Raw genomic sequence first — 21,481 nt, forward strand, 5'->3', positions numbered from 1 at the left:
TGGGAAAGTCAACTGTGAAGGAACTGTTTCAAGTGCTGAGGAGCAAGGATATCTCCTTGAGGACTAAGGTGCACCTGACACAAGTACCCTACTAAGTTGCCAAAAATTTATACTGTTAATTTTTCTCTCAGCCTTCCCCAAAGTGATCTATGGCGTTTTATGAGAGTGACACTGGCTCTGAATTGACACTAACTCCATGAGATCCAAAACATCACTGTGGCCCACTATTTTGAGTAGGGGTGCATGCAAGTCAAGTTATTAATGGAGTCTTAGCTCAGTTTCATCTCATAGTGGTTCCAGTGGGTACCCAAACCTATCCTGTAGTGATTTGTCCAGTTCCAGGATGTATAACTGGAATACATATACTCAGTAACAGGCAGAGCCCCTACTTGGATCAATGACATGTGCAGTTAGGGCTATTACACTAGGAAAAACCAAGTGGAAGCCATTAGAATTGCCTCTACCTAGGAAAATAGTAAACCAAAAGCAATACTGTATTCCTGGAGGGACTGCAGAGATCAGTGCCACCATCAGGGACTTAAAGGATGCAGGGGTGGTGATTTGCACCACATCTTCATTTAAATCACCTATTTGCCCTATGCAAAAAATGGATGGATCATGGAGAATTACAGTGGATTATTGTAAATTTAACCAGGTAGTGACTCAAGTTGCAGCTCCTGTTCCAAATGTGGTTTCATTGCTTGAGTAAATTAATGCATCTCTGATATCTGCGATGCAGCTATTGATAAGCCCAATGTCTTTTTCTCAATTCCAGTTTCAAAAAAATCTCAGAAGCAGTTTGTCTTCACATAGCAAGGGCAGCAATATAATGTCACTGTGCTACCTCAGAGGTATATTAATGCTCCAGTTCTGTGTCCTAATTTAGTCCACAAGGACCTTGATTGCATTTCTCTTCCATAAGACATCACACCGTCCCATTACATCAATGACATTATATTGATTGGACCTATTGTTGTTGTTAGGTGCTGTTGAGTTAGCTCCAACTCATAACAACCCAATGTACAGCAGAATGAAAAAACTGCCCAGTCCTGTGCCATCCTCACAATCCTTGCTATAGTGGAGCCAATTACTGCAGCCAGTGTGTCAATCCATCTTGTTGAGGGTCTTCCCCTTTTCACTGACCCACTACTTTACTAAGCATGATATCCTTCTCCAGGGAATGGTCCCTTCTGACAACATGAACAACATAGGTGAGACAATGTCTGGCCATTCTCGCTGCTAAGGAGCATTCCAGCTGCACTTCTACCAGGACAGATTTCATCATTCTTCTGACAGTCCATGGTATTTTCAGTATTCTTTGGCAACACCACAACTCAACAGCATCAATTCATTGGTCTTCCTTGTTCATTGTCCACCTTTCACATGTATATGAGGCTATTGAAAATACTATGGCTTACATTAGGTACACCTTAGACTTCAAAGTGACATCTTCTCTTCGTAACACTTTAAAGAGGTCTTTTGCAGCAGATTTGCGCAGTGCAATAACATCTGATTTCTTGACTTCTGCTTCCATGGATGTTGATTGTGGATTCAAGTAAATTGAAATCAGTGACAGCTTTCATTTTTCTTCCATTTATCCTGATATTGCTTATTGGTCCAGTTGTAAGGATTTTTGTTTTCTCTATGTTGAGCTATAACCCATACTGAAGAATGTAGTCTTTGATCTTCATCAATAAGTACTTCAAGTCATCTTCACTTTCAGCAAGCAAGGTTGTGTCATCTGCATAGTGCATATAGTCCAGCTTGGATTATTTACTCAGCACACAGATTGAATAAGTACTGTGAAAGCTACACACCTGATGCACAGTGTTCTTGATTTAAAAGCGTACAGTATTCCCTTGTTCTGTTTGAACAACAGTCTTGGTCTATGTACAGGTTCCTCATGAGCACAATTAAGTGTTCTGGAATTCTCATTCTTCTCAATGTTATCCATAATTTGTTATGATCCACACAGTCTAATGCTTTTCCATATCAATGAAACACAAGTAAACATCTTTCTGGTATTCTTTGCTTTCAACCAAGATCCATCTGGCATCAGCAAGGATATCCCTCATTCTATGTCCTCTTCTGAACCCAGCTTGCATTTCTGGCAGTTACCTATTAATATACTGCTGCAACTGTTTTTCAATTATCTTGAGCAAAATTTTACTTGTGTGTGTTATTAATGATATTGTTCAGTAATTTCCACATTCTGTTGGATCGCCTTTCTTTAGAATAGGCAAAAATATGGAATTCTTCCATTTTGTTAGCCAGGTAGCTGTCTTCCAAATTTCTTAGCACAAACATGTAAGTGCCTCCAGCACTGCATCCATTTGTTGAAACATCTCAATGGGTATTTTGTCAATTCCTGGAGACTTGTTTTTCACTAGTTTCTACAGTACAGCTTGGACTTCTTCCTTCAATACCATTGGTTACTGATCATATGCTACCTCCTAAAACAGTTGAACATTGACCAATTCTTTTTGGTACAGTGACTTTGTGTATTCTTTCTATCTTCATTTCATGCTTTCTGCATCATTCAATATTTTGCCTAAAGAATCCTTCAATATTGCAACTTGAAGCATGAATTTTTTCTTCTGTTCTTTCAGCTTGGGTAATGCCAAATCTGTTCTTCCCTTTTGGTTTTCTAACTCCAGACCTTTGCACATTTCATTATAACACTTTACTTGTCTTCTCAAGCCACCCTTTGAAATCTGTTCAGCTCTTTTCTTTCATCATTCCTTCCATTTGCTTTGGCTACTCTATGTTCAAGAGCAAGTTTCAGAGTCTCTTCTGACATCCATTTTGGTCTTTTCTTCCTTTCCTTTCTTTTTAATGACCTTTCGCTTTCTTCATGTATCATGTTCTTGATGTCATCCCACAAGTTGTCTGGAGTTCGGTCATTGATGTTCAGTGTGCCAAATCTATTCTTCATAGTCTGTAAATTCAGGTGGGATATACTCAAGGTTATGTGTTGGCTCTCATGGACTTGTTTTAATTTTTTTCAGCTTCAGCTTGAACTTGCATAGGAGCAATTTATGGTCTGTTCTACAGTCAGTTTCTGGCCTTGCTTTGACTGGTGATTTTGAGCTTTTCTGTTGACCACAGATGTAGTCTATTTGATTCCTTTTATTCCAACTGGTGAGGTCCACATGTGCAGCCACCATTTATGTTGTTGAAAAATAGTATTTGCGATGAATAAGTTGTTGGTCTTGCAAAATTATATCATGTGATCTCCAGTGCCATTTCTATCATCAGGGACATATTTTCCAACTGTTGATGCATCTTCTTTGTCTCCAGGTTTTGCATTCCAATCACCAGTAAAAATCAATACATCTTGATTGCATGTTTGCTCAATTTCAGAATGCAGAAGTTGTAAATATGTTCAATTTCTTCATCTGTGGCTTTAGTGATTGATGTATAAATTTGAGTAATAGTAGTATCAACTGGTCTTCCTTGTAGGTGTATGGATATTATACTATCACTGACAGAATGTAGTGTCAGGATAGATTTTGAAGTGTTCTTTTTGACGATGAATGTGATGCCATTCCTTTTCAATTTATCATTCCCAGCATAGTACACTATATGATTGTCTGATTTGAAATGGTCAATATTAACCCATTTCAGTTCACTAGTGCGTAGGATATCAATCTTTATGTGTTCCATTTCATTTTTGAGAACTTCCAATTTTCCTAGATTCGTGCTTCATATACTGCAAATTACCATTAATAATGGATTTTGCAGATGTTTCTTCTCATTTTGTGTCATGCCACATCAGGAAATGGAGATCCCAGACATTTTACTCCATCCACATCATTAAGATCATCTCTACTTTGAGGAGATACCTCTTCCCCAGTCATATTTTGAGTGCCTTCCAACCTGAAGGGCTCAACTTCTCTGGCTCTATATCAAACAATGTTTCATGGCTATTCATAAAGGTTTCCAGTAATATATCAGATAGTGTTTTACTGCTATTCATATGGTTTTCAGTGGCCATTATTTTCAGAAGTAGATGACTCCATCCTTCTTCCCAGTCTGTCTTGGTCTGAAATTTCCAATGGAATCTTTTCACCATGGGTTACCCTGCTGGTATTTGAAATACTGGTGGCATAACCTCCAGCCTCACAGTAAAATGCAAGCCACTATTGTACAACAAACTGAGAGATGAGTAGTGGTGACTGGACCAACTAAGGAAGAAGTATCAGTTACTCTAGACTTACTGGTAAGATGTTTAAATGCTGTTGTTGTTGTTATTTGCCATCAAGTATCAATGACTCTAGACTTACTGGTAAGATGTTTAAATGCTGTTGTTGTTGTTATTTGCCATCAAGTATCAATGACTCTAGACTTACTGGTAAGATGTTTAAATGCTGTTGTTGTTGTTATTTGCCATCAAGTATCAATGACTCTAGACTTACTGGTAAGATGTTTAAATGCTGTTGTTGTTGTTATTTGCCATCGAGTCAGGCCCAACTCATAGCGACCCCTCCTTGGGTTTCTGAGGCGTTATCACTATGGAAGTAGATTGCCCAACCTTCCTTCCGAGGAGTGGCTGGTGGGTTTGAATGCTAGGGGGTGGGAAATTAACCCAACAAAAATTAAGGTGCCTCCCACCTCAGTGAAATTTCTAGGGGTCCAGTGATGTGGGGAATTCCAAGTTATTCCTTCTAAAATGAAGGATAAGTTATTACATCTGATCCTTCCCACAACTAAAAAAGAAGAACATCGTGGTTGTCTTTTGACTTTGGAGGCAATATATGCCCCATTTGGGTGTACTCCACCAGCCTATTTATCAAGTGACTTAAAAAGCTGCTAGTTTTGAATGGGTCCCAGAACAAAAGAAGTCTCTACAACAGGTTCAGGCTGCCATGCAAGCTGCTTTGCCACTTGTACCATATAATCTATTTGATCTAATGGTGCTTGAAGTGTCAGTAGCAGATACAGATGCTGTTTGGGGGTCTTTGGCAGGCCCCTATTAGTTAATCACAGTGTAGACCCTTAGGATTTTGGAGCAAAGCTCTGCCATCCTCTGCTGAGAATGACTCTCCTTTTTAGAAACAATTTTTGGCTCATTACTTGGTTTAGTAGAGACTGAACACCCATTCATGGGCCACCAAGTAACCATGTGGCCTGAGCTGCCCATCATGAACTGGTTGTTGTCTGACCCACAGACTCATAAAGTCAGACATGCAAACAGCACTTCATCATAAAGTGGAAATGGTATATACAAGCTCAGCCATGAGCAGGGCCTGAAGACACAAGTAAGTTGCATGAGGAAGTGGCCCAAATACCTATGGCTTCCTATTTTGGTTACCTCTGTGCCATTCTGAGAACTATACCACAAATGGGTGGTTTTAAAAAGCAGGAGTTTATTTTCTCACAATTCAAGAGGTTAGAAGTCCAAGTTCAAAGTACCAAGCTCTAGGGGCTGGGTGAAAACCCCTCAAACTTGGGCTTCAGCTCTGCCTCTTGCTTCCAGCCCACTGGAGGTAGAGGTATCTGTTCACTCAGGCAGCTGCTGGCTGCTTAGGCTAACAAGCTGAAGGCTGACAAATAAAATGGCATAGTCCTCATATTACCAAACAACACAGCAGGCCACTAGTTCAAGTCCAGTGACAGTTCCAAGATCAGCAAGAAACATGGCAGGCTGGTAAATGAAGACTCAGCTACATGCAGGATCCAAGTGTGCCAAAAATTAGAGACCTTTCTCAAAGTTGTCTCTTATATACTAGAAGCAGACCACATCCCTAAGGCAGCTACTCAGCTGCTCCAGTAGATTCCACCATGGAGTTGATTACCAATCTCATCATGGGAAATAACTACATCCAGCTGCCTAGCTACTCAAAACTAGGCCCAGCCAAGTTGATGCATAACTTTAACTACCACATTTCCACTCCAGTTACATTACCTCCAGTCTGCACCTTATGAGTTCCTTATGATCAGTTGACTAAGGAAGAGAAAACCCATGCCTGTTTTACAGATGGTTCTGTGCAGTATGTAGGTATACTTGAAAGTGGACAATGGTAACACTGAAGCCCCTTTCTGGAACCTCCCTGAAGGACAGTGGTAAAGAGAAATCCTCTCAATGGGCAGAACTTTGAGCAGTACACCTGGTTGTTCACTTTGCTTGGGATGCAAAATGGCCAGATGTGTGATTGTATATTGATTCATGGGCTGTGCCCAGTAGTTCAGCTGAAGGAACATAATTGGAAAATTCATGACAATGACATATGGAGAAGAGGTATGCAGATAGACCTCTCTGAATGGGCCAAATGATATTTGTGTCTCATGTAAATACTCACCAAAGGGTGAGAAAGACTTTAAAAATCAGGTGGATAGGATGACGTGTTTTGTGGAAATCGGTCATCCTCTTTCCCCACTCACTATCATTTCCCAATGGGTTCATGAAAAAGTGGCCATGGTGGCAGGGATGGAGGTTATGCATGGGCTTAGCAACATGGACTTCCACTCACCAAGTTCAACTTGGCTACAGCCACTGCTGAGTGCTCAATCTGTCAGCAGAGGGGATGAACATTGAGTCCTTGATATGCACTTATTTTGGGGGGCAATCAGCTAGCAATCTGGTGGCAAGTTGATTTTATTGGACCACTTCCATCATGGAAAGGGCTGTGTTTTGTTCTTACTGGAATAGACACTTTCACTACATATGGATTTGCATACCCTGCATGCGATGTTCCTGCCAAATCCACCACCCATGGTCTTACAGAATTCCTTATCTACCATCATAGTATTCCACACAGCATCATCTTGCATCAAGTGACTCACTTTACAGCAAATGAAGTGCAGCAATGAGCTCATGCTTATAGATTTAACTGGTCTTACCATGTTCTCTATCATTGTGAAGGAGCTGGCTTGATAGAACTAGGGAATGGCCTTCTAAAGACACAGTTATGGCACTAGTTAGATGGCAATACCTTGCAGGATAGGGGCAATGTTCCCCAAGAAGCTGAATATGCTCTAAATCAGCATCCAATACATGGTGCTGTTTCTACAATAGCCAGGATTCACAGGTCTAGGAACCAAGGGGTGGAAATGGGAGTAGCACCACTCACTATTACCTCTAGTGACTCTCAAAATTTTTGCTTTCTATCCCTGCAACTCTATGTACTACCAGTTTAGAGTTCTTAGTTCCGAAGGGAGGAATACTCCTACCTGGAGAGACAATGCTGATTACATTGAACTGGAAGTTAAGAATGTCACTTAGCTACTTTTGGCCCCTTCTGCCTCTTGATCAACAGGCAAAGAACCACATTGGCTGGTGTGATTGAAATTGGTTGATATTACATAATAGAGGTAAAGAAGACTATGTCTGGAATACAGGATATTCCTTCGGACATCTTTTAGTACCACTACATGCTATGATAGGAACACTAGTGATGTAGTGCTAACCAGAAGGCTGGCAGTTCAAACCCACCAGCCACTCCTCAGAGGGAAGACTGGGCAATCTACTTTCGTAGAGATACCATCTCAGAAAATCAAGGAGGGGTCGCTATGAGTAAGATTTGACTTGATGGCAATGAGTTTGGTGGTTTATTTTTTTCCCCCCATGTGCTATGATTAAAGTGCCTAAGGCATTTGACTGCTAACCAGAAGGCTGGCGGTTCAAACCCACCAGCCACTCCTCAGAAGGAAGGTTGAGCAATCTACTTCCATAGTGCTACTGCCTCAGAAACCCAAGGAGGGGTCACTATCAGTCAGATCTGACTCAACGACAGTGATTTTGTGGGGGGTTTTTTTGTTCCATTTTACCAAGCATGATATGCTTCTCCAGGGAATGGTCCCTTTTGACAACATGACCAAAGTAGGCGAGATGAAGTCTGGCCATTCTCGCTTCCAAGGAGTATTCCAGTCGCACTTCTTCCAGGACAGATTTGTTTGTTCTTTTGACAGTCCATGGTACTTTCAGCATTCTTTGCCAATGTCACAACTCAAAAGCATCAACTCTTCATTGGTCTTTCTTGTTCACTGTTCAGCTCTCACATACATATGAGGTGAATGAAAATACCATGGCTTGGGTTAGGCAGACCTTAGTCTTCAAGAAGACATCTTTGCCCGTCAGCACTTTAAAGAGGTCTTTTGCAGCAGATTTTCCCAGAGCAATACGTCATCTGATGTCTAGACTGCTGCTTCCATGGGTGTTGATTGTGGAAGTAAGTAATATGAAATCTTAAACAAGTTCAATCTTTTCTCCATTTATTGTGATGCTGCTTATTGGTCCACTTGTGAGGATTTCCATTTTCTTTATGTTGAGATATAATCCATACTTCAGACTGAGGTCCTTAATCTTCAACAGTAAGTGCTTCAAGTCATCTTCACCTTCAGTAAGCAAAGTTGTGTGTATAGTCAGTGACTGCTGTTGTTGTTGTTTGCCATCAAGTTGGACCCATCTCATAGCAACCCCTCCTTGGGTTTCCGAGGCGGTATCACTACAGAAGTAGATTTCCCAACCTCTCTTCCAAGGATTGGCTGGTGGGTTTGAACCTCCAGCCTTCTGGTTAGCAGTCAAGTGCCTTAGGCACTATGCTACCAGAGCTCCCTCAGTGACTGCAACACCTCAAAAATGGTATCATACCCCATCTTGTTTAGCCATGCTTGTATGAAACCACTAGCCATTCCCCTCTCCCTCCCTGTCACATTTTGATCACCTCCTTCTTGTTAGAGATTAACCTGTCCTTAAGCTAGGCCCAGGCATTTAAGTGCCCTAACCAGCAGTGTTTTTATCAGAGCAAACACAGGTGGTTCTGAAACCACTGCCCGGGACCCTCTCCCAAATGGCCCGGAGCCCCTGAATCTGAAAATCGTCACGTAGCCTTCCAATCCTGGTCACATAGAACCCGTCCCCAATTCCCCATACTCAGGTATATATATATTTCTTCAAGAAATTAACTAATTTACTGCACATTTTCGGATCCATTCCAGCCCCACCGCCTGCTGGATCAAACCGCTAGCAAGTTGTGTAAGCCTGTACCTACTTTTCTCTTTCATCCATTACCTTGTAAACTCTCTCTCTTCTGTTTTCTCCCTTTCTTAATAAAGCTCGTGCCAGTAATGACACACCCTGGCAGATTTTTTTGGTTTCTCTGAATCCATCCAAAGGGAAATTTCAAATCCCCCTGGAAATTCCCAAGACATTGTGCTATCTGTGTATCACAGGTTGTTAATGAGTCTTCCTCCAATCCTGATGTCATGTGCTTCTTCATATAATCCAGTTTCTTGGATTATTTGTTCAGCATACAGATTGAGTAAGTATTGTGAAAGGATACAACCCTGACACACTGCCTTCTTGATTTTAAACTATGCACTATCCCCTTATTCTGTTCAAATGACAGCCTCCTGCTCTATGTTATGTACAGGTTCCTGATGAGCACAATCAAGTGTTTTGGAATTCCCATTCTTCTCAATGTTATCCATAATTTGTTATGATCCACACAATCGAATGCTTTTGCATAGTCAATAAAACATAACTAAACATCTTTCTAGTAATCTTAGCTTTCAGCCAAGATCCATCTGACATCAGCAATGATATCCCTTGTTCCACGTCCTCTTCTGAATCCAGCTTGCATTTCTGGAACTTCTCTGTCAATATATTGCTGCAACCGTTTTTGAATTATCTTCACAAGATTTTACTTGTGTGTGATAGTAATGATATTGTTTGATATTACCACATTCTGTAGGATCACTTTTTTTTGGAATGGGTACAAATATGGATCTCTTCCAGTCAGTTGGCCAGGTAGCTGTCTTCCAAATTTCTTGGCATAGCCAAGTGAGTGTCTCCACTGTGGCATCTGTTTGTTGAAACATCTCAATGTGCCTTCTGTCAATGCCTGGAGCCTTGTTCTTTGCCATTCCTTCAGTGCAGCTTCAATTTTGTCCTTCAATACCATTGGTTCTTGATGATATGCCACCTCCTAAAATGGATGAATATCGACCTATTCTTTTTGGCGCAGTGACTCTGTGTATTCCTTCCATCTTCTTTTGATGTTTCCTGCATCATTCAATATTTTGCTCATAGAATCTTTCAATATTGCAACTCGAGGCTTGAATTTTTTTCTTCAGTTCTCTCAGCTTGAGAAATGCTGACTGTGTTCTTCCTTTTTGTTTTTCTAACTCCAGGTCTTTGCACATTTCATTATAATAATTGACTTTGTCTTCTTGAGATGCTCTTTGAAATCTTCTTTTCAACTCTTTTATCTTGTCATTTCTTCCATTTGCTTTAGCTACTCTCCATTCAAGGGCAAGTTTCAGAGTCTCTTCTGACATCCATTGTGGCCTTTTCTTTCTTTCCTGTCTTTTTAATTACCTTTTGCTTTCTTCATGGATGATGTTCTTGCCTACAAGGAAGATCAGTTAATACAACTATTATTTAAATTTATGAACCAACCGTCAAAGCCAAAGATGAAGAAATTGAAGATTTTTACCAACTTGTACAGTCTGAAATTGACCAAACATGCAATCAAGATGTGTTGATTATCATTAGTGATGGGAATGTAAAAGTTAGAAACAAAGAAGAATTACCGTTAGTTGGAAAATATGGCCTTGGTGATAGAAATAATGCTGGAGATCACATGATAGAATTTTGCAAGACCAGTAACTTACTCATAGTAAATACACTTTTTTCAACAACACAAATGACAGCTATACACGTGGACTTCGCCAGATGGAGTACACAGGAATCATATTGGCTACATCTGTGGCAAGAGGCGATGGAGAAGCTCCGTATCTTCAGCCAAAACAAGGCCAGGATCGGACTGTGAAACAGACCATCAACTATTCATATGCAAGTTCAAGTTGAAGCTGAAGACAATTGAAACAAGGCCACAAGAGCCAAAATATGACCTTGATTATATTCCTCCTGAATTTGAAGACCACCTAAAGAATAGTTTTGATGCATTCAACACCAATGACTGAAATCCCAATGATAGATCTATAGATAGATAGATAAAGAGACTGGGCATAAGGCTGTTCACTGCAGTGTTGTTTGTAAAAGCTAAGAATTTTAAACTAAATGATAATTAATAGGAGAATATTTAAAGAAATGGACACTTGTGCTCTGCAGCAATTACAACGAATGATTTATTGATATGGCAAGATCACCAAGATGTCTCTTTAAGTGCACAAAAACAACTGCAGTACATTGCAACACCTGGCATAAAACTATTACACAAAACATCAACAGAAGCAAAACAAATACAAAACACATGCACAAAGAATCTTGCTTTGAGTGCCTATGTATCTGTAAAGGCACAGAGTCTATACGGCCATATACCAAACTGATATCAGTGGTTACTTCTAGGGAGGGGACTGAGATTATGAAACAGGAGAGTAAGGGTCCTCAAGGGGATTTCTCTTACTTCTATTGTTTGAATATTTTATAATATATTTATGTCTTACTTATGTGATAACTTTTTCTTTTTAAAGTCTGCAGACATAAATAAGAACACTAGATAGGGAAGAAGTAAATTTGTGGGGAGGCAAGGAAGGGATTAAAAATACTTTTTGGTATGTTGAATACCCATGGAGTTATATCCCCTTGCAAAGGAGCTTTCCCCAAAATATCTATTAACACACACCTTTCTCCAAACTCTTCATTAATGTATAGTTTGTTCTTCCTTGCCACTCATATATAATGGGTTTAAAAGAAAGTGCTTGTATGTTCACAGATTATTAAGCATGCAAAATGGTTTTCTAAATGAGAAATAGAATATAGTCATCTAGTATTTAAGGAGAAACCTTATGCTAAAAGCTTTCCCCTGTGTGGGGTGACAAGGAATGAAAATATCCCAGAAACTTCAGGTATAAATGTGAACACTAAAGTTCAGTGGGACTGTAAGAAAAACCGGGGCTCATCTTAGATTACAATGAACTGATATATAATTGTGGTGGTTATGTTTGTGTGTCAACTTGACTGGGCCTGGTTGAGTGGCTGGGCAGCTGGTGGTAGTTATTCCCCATGATGAGTCTGACAATCAACTCCATGGTGGGATCCACCACAAGCAGCTGAGCTGCCTTTGGGATGTGGTCTGCTTCCTGTATATAAGGAGAAACCTTGGGAATGGTCTCTAGTTTACGGCAGGCTTGGACCCTGCATGTAGCTGTGTCGTTGCTCAGCAGCCTGCTACGCTCTGCCGACCTTGAGACTTACAATGGACTTAAATTAATGGCCTGCCATGTGGTTTGATAACATCGGGATGGTGCCTTTTTACTTGTCAACCTTGGGGGTTCTCAGCCTCAACAGCCAGCAGCTGTCTGAGTGAAGAAACATGCCTCTAGCTCCAGTGGGCCAGGAGCTGGAGGCAGAGCTGGACCCCAAGGTTGAGGGGCTTTCACCCAGCCCCTAGAGGTTGGCACTTTGAACTTGGACTTAAAGCCTCCAGATTGTAGGAATAAACTCCTGTTTGTTAAGGCCAACCCATTTGTGGTGTATTTCCTGTCAGAGTAGCAGTTGTTGTTGTTGTTATGTGCCGTCGAGTCGGCCCCGACTCATAGCGACCCCTCCTTGGGTTTCCGAGGCAGTATCACTACGGAAGTAGGATTGCCCAACCTTCCTTCCGAGGAGTGGCTGGTGGGTTTGAACCGCCAGCCGTCTGGTTAGCAGGCAAGTGTCTTAGCCACTATGCTACCAGAGCTCCTCAGAGTAGCAGTAGGTAACCAGAAAAATAAGTTTGCCTGACAAACCCTAATACATCTTTAGATATTGGTTATTTAAGTGAACTCATAAGGAACTCTTGTAGCCTAAGGCGTCTGACTGCTCACCAGGAGGTTGGTGGTTCAAACCCACCAGAACTCTGCAGAAGCAAGACTGGGCCAATTTACTTCCATAAAGGTTTACCTCCTTGGAAACACAATGGGGTTCACTATGAGTCGGAATCAGCTCGATGGCAGTGGCTTTTTTTTTTAAGTGAACAAATATTTTTTGAGCATTTACTATGTGTCAGGAGTCCCTGGGTGGTACAAACAGTTAACATGCTCAGCTGCTAACTAAAAGGTTGGAGGTTCAAGTCCATCCAGAGGTACCTCAAAGAATAAGCTGGCAATTTACTTCTGAAAAATCAGCCATTGAAAACCCTATGGAGCACAGTTCTACCTTGATACACATGGAGTCACCATAAGTCAGAGTCTGCTCCATAGTCACTGGTTTGACTATGTGTCAGGAGCTATGCCAGCTCATATACGATGCATTCTAAACAACCCTGCTCCTCATGGAGATGCCTCTAATCAGTGTTGGTTGCAAATATGTATAAATAAACAACTACCAAGTTACACGAACAGTACAGAAAAACCTTAAGACCTTTCTACTCAAAGCTCCAAGGACCAGCAGCATCCACATCACCTGGGAGATTTTCAGTCCCCATCCCTAACCTCCTGAATCAGAATCTGCATTTTAACAAGCATTCCAAGTGGTGTGCTTATTGAAATTTGAGAAGTAAGGACCTGCAGTTATAGAAGGGAGCACTACTGATCCCTCAGGAAGTGGTCAGAGAAGTCTTCACAGTCTGGAGGGTGATAAGAACTTCCAGGTTGAGACCAGGCCAATGATGGCAGTATTTAGAACATGAAGGATTCTGGAATGAGAAGTTTAGTCTGAGTGGAGAAGTGGACACTTTGGAAGATGTGGGAGACACGGCAGAAAAGGGAGGTTAAGGCCAGAGAAAAAGGGCCCGGCTGACCGGCTGATAAATCGATAATTTGAAGTAGGAAAGTGACATGATCAGATTCTTATGTTTGGACATAACACTGGTGGCACAGTGGAGAATGAAATGCAGCAGAGAGGCTGGAGCAAGCTGGCATGTGCTCTTAAATGAACATGATTTGATTTTGGACTAGAAAGGAGGTCTTTAAAAACTTCGAGGTGTTGGGGGCACTGAATGCTCTATGACAGAAAAAAAAGGGTTCCAGCTGCAGTTGGATACAGGTAGGTTCCCTTAGCCTAGGAGTTCTTAACTTTCTGTCTCAAAGCAGCAGCATTAACATCACCCAGGAATTGTCAGAAATGCAAATTTTCAGGTCTCACTAGAGATATTCTAACTTGAGGAGGCTAGGCGGGGAGGAGGTGAGGATAGGACAGACAGGACAAGTGATTCTGACACCTACTAAAGTTTGATAACCACTGCACCAGCCTGCCCCAAATCTCCACGTTTGGGAGGCTGGTAGTACAGGCTAAGAAATGCCACAAGTTGCTTACTTTCTTAAAAAACAAAACCCAGGACAAGAGTAATGGGAAATGCTTCTTTGTTGAGTGGGCAGGAAAAAAGCCACATACAACCTAGATTTTTCATATTACCCAGAAAGAAGGAAAGAAAGAAAAAACAAAACCCAACATACTGACCTTTTGTCCAAAAGCCCCACATTTGGGAAATTAAAATAGATTTGGTAGAGGCCTGGATGTTCTCGGTAGCATAAATTAAATAAAATTTAAATAATTCCAGTAGAATCTACTGCCATTCCCTTTACTTCCCCCGTCAAAACACCCTCAGGAAAACGCTGGGATTCCTTCTGGCTCTCTGAAAACTGTGTTTCTGATGCAACCACCTATTAAAAAGATCACAATCCCAAATTAAAAACCCCCAAAACCTAGCAGCGGGGCTGGCGCCACCATTCCAAGACAATTTTGCCGTTTCCCAGCCACACCCCTGCGGGCTGCCGGCCTCCTTCCCCGGGCTGTTTCCAAAGATAAATAAATCACTCCTTGTTTTGCAGACTTGAAATTAGCGGTGACTCACAGAGTACTCGAAACGGTCAAAGTCTCCTAGGGAAGAAGGAAAAATGTGCAGATTTTTTCCCTCACCCGAGGGCTCGACATGCTAGCCTGGGCCAATCAGGGGAGAGTTGCGGGAATCGCACCAAAGTAGGTAAAAAATGCGGAATGAAAACCCTCAACCACCGCTCTCCCCACAGCTCCCAACGATCCTCCCTCGGGTATGCGTCCTCTGCAGGCTCCACCCATTCCCTCTCTCCCGCCCCCTCCAGGCCCCGCCCCCAGGGGCGATGTATACCTGGCCAGGTAGCTACTTCCTTGTAAGGCCAACGGCGGGGTGGTGGGCGGGGCGTCACGTGACCCCGCCTGCGGAGTGGGGCGAGGACCCAAGGAAGGATCCACGCCCTTCAGTCCGGAACTGGTGGGGGCGACTCCTTTCTCCCCCCCTCCCCCTCTCCGTACCCTTCCCCCTGCCTGGACCTTGAGAGGGAGGATCCCTGCAAGCGGGGCGTCTGGAGGGCTGCCTGGGCGGGGCGTTGCAGGCCGGCCGGTTGCGTAGCAACAGCGGGCGGTGCGTGACGTGCGCAGCCGCGTTCCGGGCCGGGGCGCGCGCCCTCCCGCCCTTTGGTAGGCTTGCGCCGTAGCGTCGCTATCTCGCTCGGTCGCCTGGTCCTGCTGCGGTGGAGAGGACGCTCTGCCGATTCGGTGCCAGCCAGCTCCCTCCTGCGTGTCTCTGCGACCCCCGCAGCGAAGATGGTGAGTGGGAAGGGGTCTGGAGGTGTGGCAGGGACGATGGCTCTCTGAGTACCACAGGGGTCTTGGCTAAGGGGAGAGAGCCAAAACCAGCCGCGCCCCCCGACCTAGGAGGACCGGGCCGGGTGTGGGCACCTGGCAGAGGCATCCCCGTACTTCGGTCGTCCGCCGTCCTAGCTGAGACCTCTGCTCTCGGAGCGGGTCCCCAGCTGTTGTACTGGAGCGTCGCTTCCGCGGTGTCTCCTGACAGGGTCTTAGTGCGACTAGCCAAGGCCGAGCATCCTCAGCCCCTTCGTTAAACAGATCCGTAGGAGTCAGCACACCGAGGTGGGGAGCATCGGAATCGGGCGGCGGTCCTTGTTGGCGAAGGCTTCCTCATATCCCAGCGCCTAGGCTGTCAGTGACTCGTGCGCGTTTCAGCCCTCGAGGACTGGTTTGGCAGTGTGACCATCTCAATAAAGGAAAACAAGGCCTTTATTGAACAGCTCTAGAGGGCGGAATAATCACTAATGAACATGACCCTCGCATGATTAAAAACTGTACGGCCTTGCAGCCGCTTTGTTTGTCCTATCTGGCAATCAACTTCCCGTAGCACTCTGGTTGTGCTTGTCAAGCTTGGTGGTGTCTCACTTAACCCTTCCCCTGCCCTGTCTGTCCAAGCATAGTTAAATATTTTCTTTTTACCTGTGAACAGTTTGGCTCTGCCAGAACTTACAGTGCCAGGTGTGCGCATGATGCTGGGATGTCAATAAAAGCAAGTGGCAAAGCTTTTTTCAAAAGTCCATTAAGTTATCCGAGTCATTAAAAAGTAAGCAGATGCTCAGAATATTCTAGGTGATGGACGCTTTACTGACATATTTTCCTCTCTAAACTGTTACTCTATTTTATTGTAAAACATAATTATTAACTGGACGATTAGGTGGAACATTTTGTCATTTTCTTTAGTCTGCACACACCATTACCATTTTTGGTCAATGATTTGCAGGCACAGGCTTACCAGGCTTTGCTAGAAATATTACACTGTTATTGCATCTGTCTGCCTTGAAGCAGTTGATAGCAGCTTATTTGCATACAAAATGCCTTCAACCAAATAACAATTTTGTTGTTCTTAAGGTATTGCAATTCTCATGAATATGTAGGCTGTTTCATTAGTGGAAGAAAAAGATTAACCAGTAATTTCTTGAATGGGAATATGTAGAAAGAATTTGATACATTTAGTATTTGGCTCTTTGGTTTTAGTTCCATAAGCTTTAAGAAGGATCAACGTATTGAGGCTTTTTTAACATAAGATTGTGGTTGTATATAGTGTTTTATACTAAAAGATTTATTTTTTAGCCTAAGTGCTTTGAGTTCTGATACATTTTTAAGGCCATTCATTCTGATGAAAATACTTTGAAGTGAGCTGGAACCTGTTTTGAGTCTTCTGATTTGATATATATATTTTTAGTTCCTAGTACAGATTTTAAGGAGCTCTAGTAGCGTAGTGCCTAAGGCACTTGACTGCTAACCAGAAGGCTTGCGGTTCAAACCCACCAGCCACTTCTCGGAAGGAAGGTTGGGCAATCTACTTCCCTAGTGATACTGCCTCGGAAACCCAAGGAGGGGGGTCGCTGTAAGTTGGGTCCTACTTGGCGACGCATAACAACAACAATAGTACAGATTTTGGGAGCTCTGGTAGCATAGTGCCTAAGGCATTTGACTGCTAACCACAAGCCTGGCGGTTCAAACCCACCAGCCACCAGCCACTCCTCGGAAGGAAGATTGGGCAATCTACTTCTGTAGAGATACCGCCTCGGAAACCCAAGGAGGGGTAGCTATGAGTATGAACTGACTCAAGGGCAGTGAGAGTACAGATTTTATTTTCTGTTTAAAAATAGGATCAAGCATTTTAACTTTATTTATTCATGCAGCTTTCATGTTTGTATCCATTCAAATAAAATGAAGGTCTTATTTAGTAGTTCTTTGGGGGAGGAGAAGAAATAAAATCTAATCAAGGTGGGTAAATTTCAAATACATTTCAAACTTGTTGGCCTTAGAAGGTCAAAAAACTTAAAACTAACTGGATGCTTCTTGTTCAGAGAGTTCTGAATTTACGCTGACCGTTTTTGCAGGTTGTTCTTGTTTTTAGCTTTATGAGCACAGAGTCGTTCCATTCAGCCCAGCTATTGGAGAATATTGTGAAGATGGAGGGCTCCTTTATTATCCACATTTTAGCACTTTCCCTCAGTATTTGAAACTGTTTAGTTCTGTTGATTACTGAGTACCAAATATCTAAGATTTTTTTTCGTTTTTCAAGATTAGATTTTTATCGTAAATTAGCAAAATCACTTCCTCGTACTCACCATGTCTCCTAGATGCACTTGGGACTAAAGCAATTTGAAACCAACTCAAAAGATCACTTTCTGAGCACTTTAAGATGAGATTTCATACGTCTCATTTTACAGTGCCCAAAAAAAAAAAGCCAATCCTGCACACAAACCACATCTACGTATCCCAAACAAAATTTTTTTGTACTGGGTCTGCCAGCTTTCTTATACAAAGGTTGTTTATCAGCTCACCAGCAGGTTCTTAGAGTTATTTACCCAGTAGTTCTAAGAGTATTAATTGAGACCTCACAGGTAGACTTGCCTAGCTCCTATTATGACCAATGGTATACATTTGCAGCCTAGCTATGTGGCTTGCTGGGAAGTATGAATGCAGTCTTGCCACTGAAACACAGTGGAAACACAGTTAAAAAAAAAAAAGAAACCCAAACCAATTATCTTCAAGTAGTCAATTCCAGCTCACAGTGACCCTTTAGGACAGAGTAAACTGCCTCATAGGGTTTCCAAGGCTATAATCTCTACTGAAGCAACTGCCACATCTTTCTCCCACAGAGCTGCTGGTGGATGGATTCAAACTGCTAACGTTTTGGTTAGCATGCAACACTTAAGCACTGTGCCACCAGGGATCCTTGAAACACAGTAAAACCAAAAACCCACTGCTATTGAATTGATTCTGACTCACAGTGACCGTAAAGGTCTACATAATAATCTAACCAGTTGCTGTCCTGTTGATTCTGACTCACGGTAACCCCATATAGTACTGTCTGCATAGGTTTTCTTTAGCTGATTTCTCAGAAGCAGATCTGAATGCCACATTTTTCTTTTCAGGTGCCACTGGGTAGATTTGAACCTCTAACTTTGTTAGCAACCAGGCATGTTAATAGTTTGCACCACCCAATCAAAAACCAAACCTACTGTTGATTTCAACTCATAGTGATGCTGTGGGACAGAATAGAACTGGAACTGCCCCATAGTTTCTAAGGCTATAAATCTTCACGGAAGCAGGCTGTCATGTCTTTCTCCCATGTAGTATTTGGTGAGTTTGAACTGCTGACCTTGGTAGCAGTTGAGCACTTAACTACAGGGCTTTTTTTTCACCATCCTGGCACTCCAGATCTAACCCTTATCCTTACCCTAATCAGAACTGTGCTCTAACAAACTGAACTAATTGGCTCAGACTGAGTTACAAATAATATATCACTTACTGAATAGCCAGGAGCTCTGGTAGCGTAGTGCCTAAGGCACTTGACTGCTGACCAGAAGGCTGGTGGTTCAAACCCACTAGCCACTCCTCAGAAGGAAAGTTGGGCAATCTACTTCCTTAGTGATACTGCCTCGGAAACCCAAGGAGGGGTCGCTGTGAGTCGGGTCCTACTCCACGGCACATAACAACAACAACTAGTGATTCGCCAGAGCACTTTTTCTTATAACAACCCAGTGAAATAGATTGGGCATACGTTGATATGCCTATTTAACATATTAGTAAACAGACTGTAAAAGATTAATTGACTTGTGACAAATCACCTTTCTAACTGCACATCAAGCATAAAATAATTTTAAAAATTAATTATGAAACATTTTAAGCAGAAAAGGAAAAAAATAATTGACCCCTTTGTACAAAAAAAAAGGTTAACCTTTTGTCATATTTTAGCTTTTTATGTTATCATTACAACTAAGTACACATCCTTTTCCTCAACTGATTTCCCTGGCTCCCCAGGGACAACCCCTTCTGTGCTAAATGTATAATGTGCCAGACAGTTAAGGAGATGATTTTATTCAGGTTATTGGTATAGGAATAACAGTCATTAATGAGGACTATCTCAAAGAAAAGTAAAGGAGCTTGGGGTTTTATGGAGGCAGGAAGACAAGGGAGTCTTGGGGAAGGATGGAGAAATTTTTTAAAATAAAATTTTCTTGAGTTTTCATTTTTGCTCTAGTTCTCTCATTCTTTAGTTTAACTGCTGAATAGTAGTATTCCATTATCTAGCTATACAGGTGGTTTATTCATTCCCTCATTGATGACATTTCTCCTTTTTTTTTTTTTTTTTTGCTATTTTATCTTTTTGTTTATTGTAAATGGCTTTGTAATGGTTTCTATATTTCACTTCTCTGGCCTGTATGTGTGTCTCTCTGAGTATTTATCTAGAAGTAGACGTCCTAAGTTGGATGGCATGAATTTTTTCTACTCACCTATGTGATATAAGGAGCTCTGGTAGCATAGTGCCTAAGGCTACTTGACTGCTAACTAGAAGGCTGGCGGTTCAAACCCACCAGCCACTCCTTGGAAGGAAGGTTGGGCAATCCTACTTCTGTAGTGACACTGCCTCGAAAACCCAAGGAGGGGTCGCTATGAGTCAGGGCTGACTCGACGGCAAACAACAACAACAACAAACAACATGTGATACAGCATCCAATCAGCTACATCTATGAGCCTGTTTCTTCATTTCCTTTTATCACTTGGTATTACGAGACTATAAACAATTGCCAATCTGGTAGTTATGAAATGATTTCTCATCATTTTAATTTGCATCTCTCTGATTAGTAGTGAGTCAACTTTTTTTTTTTCATATGTTTATTGCATCATATGTTTACATGCATATGTTACATCCTATGAACCTGACATTATGTAAATACTCATCATGTCTTCATCTGTGCTTTTTTTGGAGCCATAAATTGAATCAGCATAAAAAAATCTATCAACAAGAATGTGATTGTTAATATCAGAGTCTCCTACTGATGACTAATACTCCTCTTCTTGGGCACTTTTCATGCTTTGGCTCTTATTCTGATGAGTAACTGAAGTTCAGTACTCTCAATTCTAGCCACCACCATTGTCTGGCTCCACTAGTGGTAGAATGAGGAGTGATCCAGGATAGAGTTTCTTCTTTGCCAAGGATGATGGAGATTAACATCCTCTACTTTTTATATCTTTTACACCTTAATAGCGGGAGCTCTGGTGTCCTAGTGCCTAAGGCATTTGACTGCTAACCAGAAGGTTGGGTGTTCAAACGCACCAGCCACTTCTCAGAAGGAAGATTGGGCAATCTACTTCCGTAGTGATACTGCCTTGGAAACCCAAGGAGGGGTCTCTGAGTTGGATCCGACTCGATGGCAGTGAGTTTGGTTTTGCTTTTTTGATACCTTAATGGACCAGCCTTAGACTTTTGTGGCTTGGCTTAATTTGTGACACAGAGTTGGTCTAGGTACTAACATTTTGTTAATTACCTACATTTTTCCACACATCTAAGAAACTGTGCATATGACTAGCATATGAATTCCTTTCTAAACACTCATTAAAATGTTTTGTGAAACTAAATCTTTGAGCTCATTTGAGATGGGTTTTGTACATTTCAGTAGCAAGAATGCTTCTTACAGCAGATGTTAGTGAATGAGAGAACATTCTTAATTATGGCAAGGGACAGGTTCCCATGGAGAGGAAGGAAATAAACCCACTGTCATGGAGTTGATTTCAACACATAACAACCCTATAGGACAGAGTAGAACTGCTCCATAGGGTTTCCAGGGCTGTACAGCTTTACAGAAGCAGACTGCCTCATCTTTCTCCCGTGGAGCCCCTGGTGGGTGAGTTCGAAATGCTGACCTTTTGATTAGCAGCCAAATGCTTTAACCACTGCACCACCAGAGATCCCCTATGGAGATGGATTTAATTTTATACCCCTGGATGGTG

This window comes from Orycteropus afer, unplaced genomic scaffold (genome assembly GCF_000298275.1).
Source record: "Orycteropus afer afer isolate SDZICR_OR568_19922 unplaced genomic scaffold, OryAfe1.0 scaffold00500, whole genome shotgun sequence".
Taxonomy (NCBI): Eukaryota; Metazoa; Chordata; class Mammalia; order Tubulidentata; family Orycteropodidae; genus Orycteropus; species Orycteropus afer.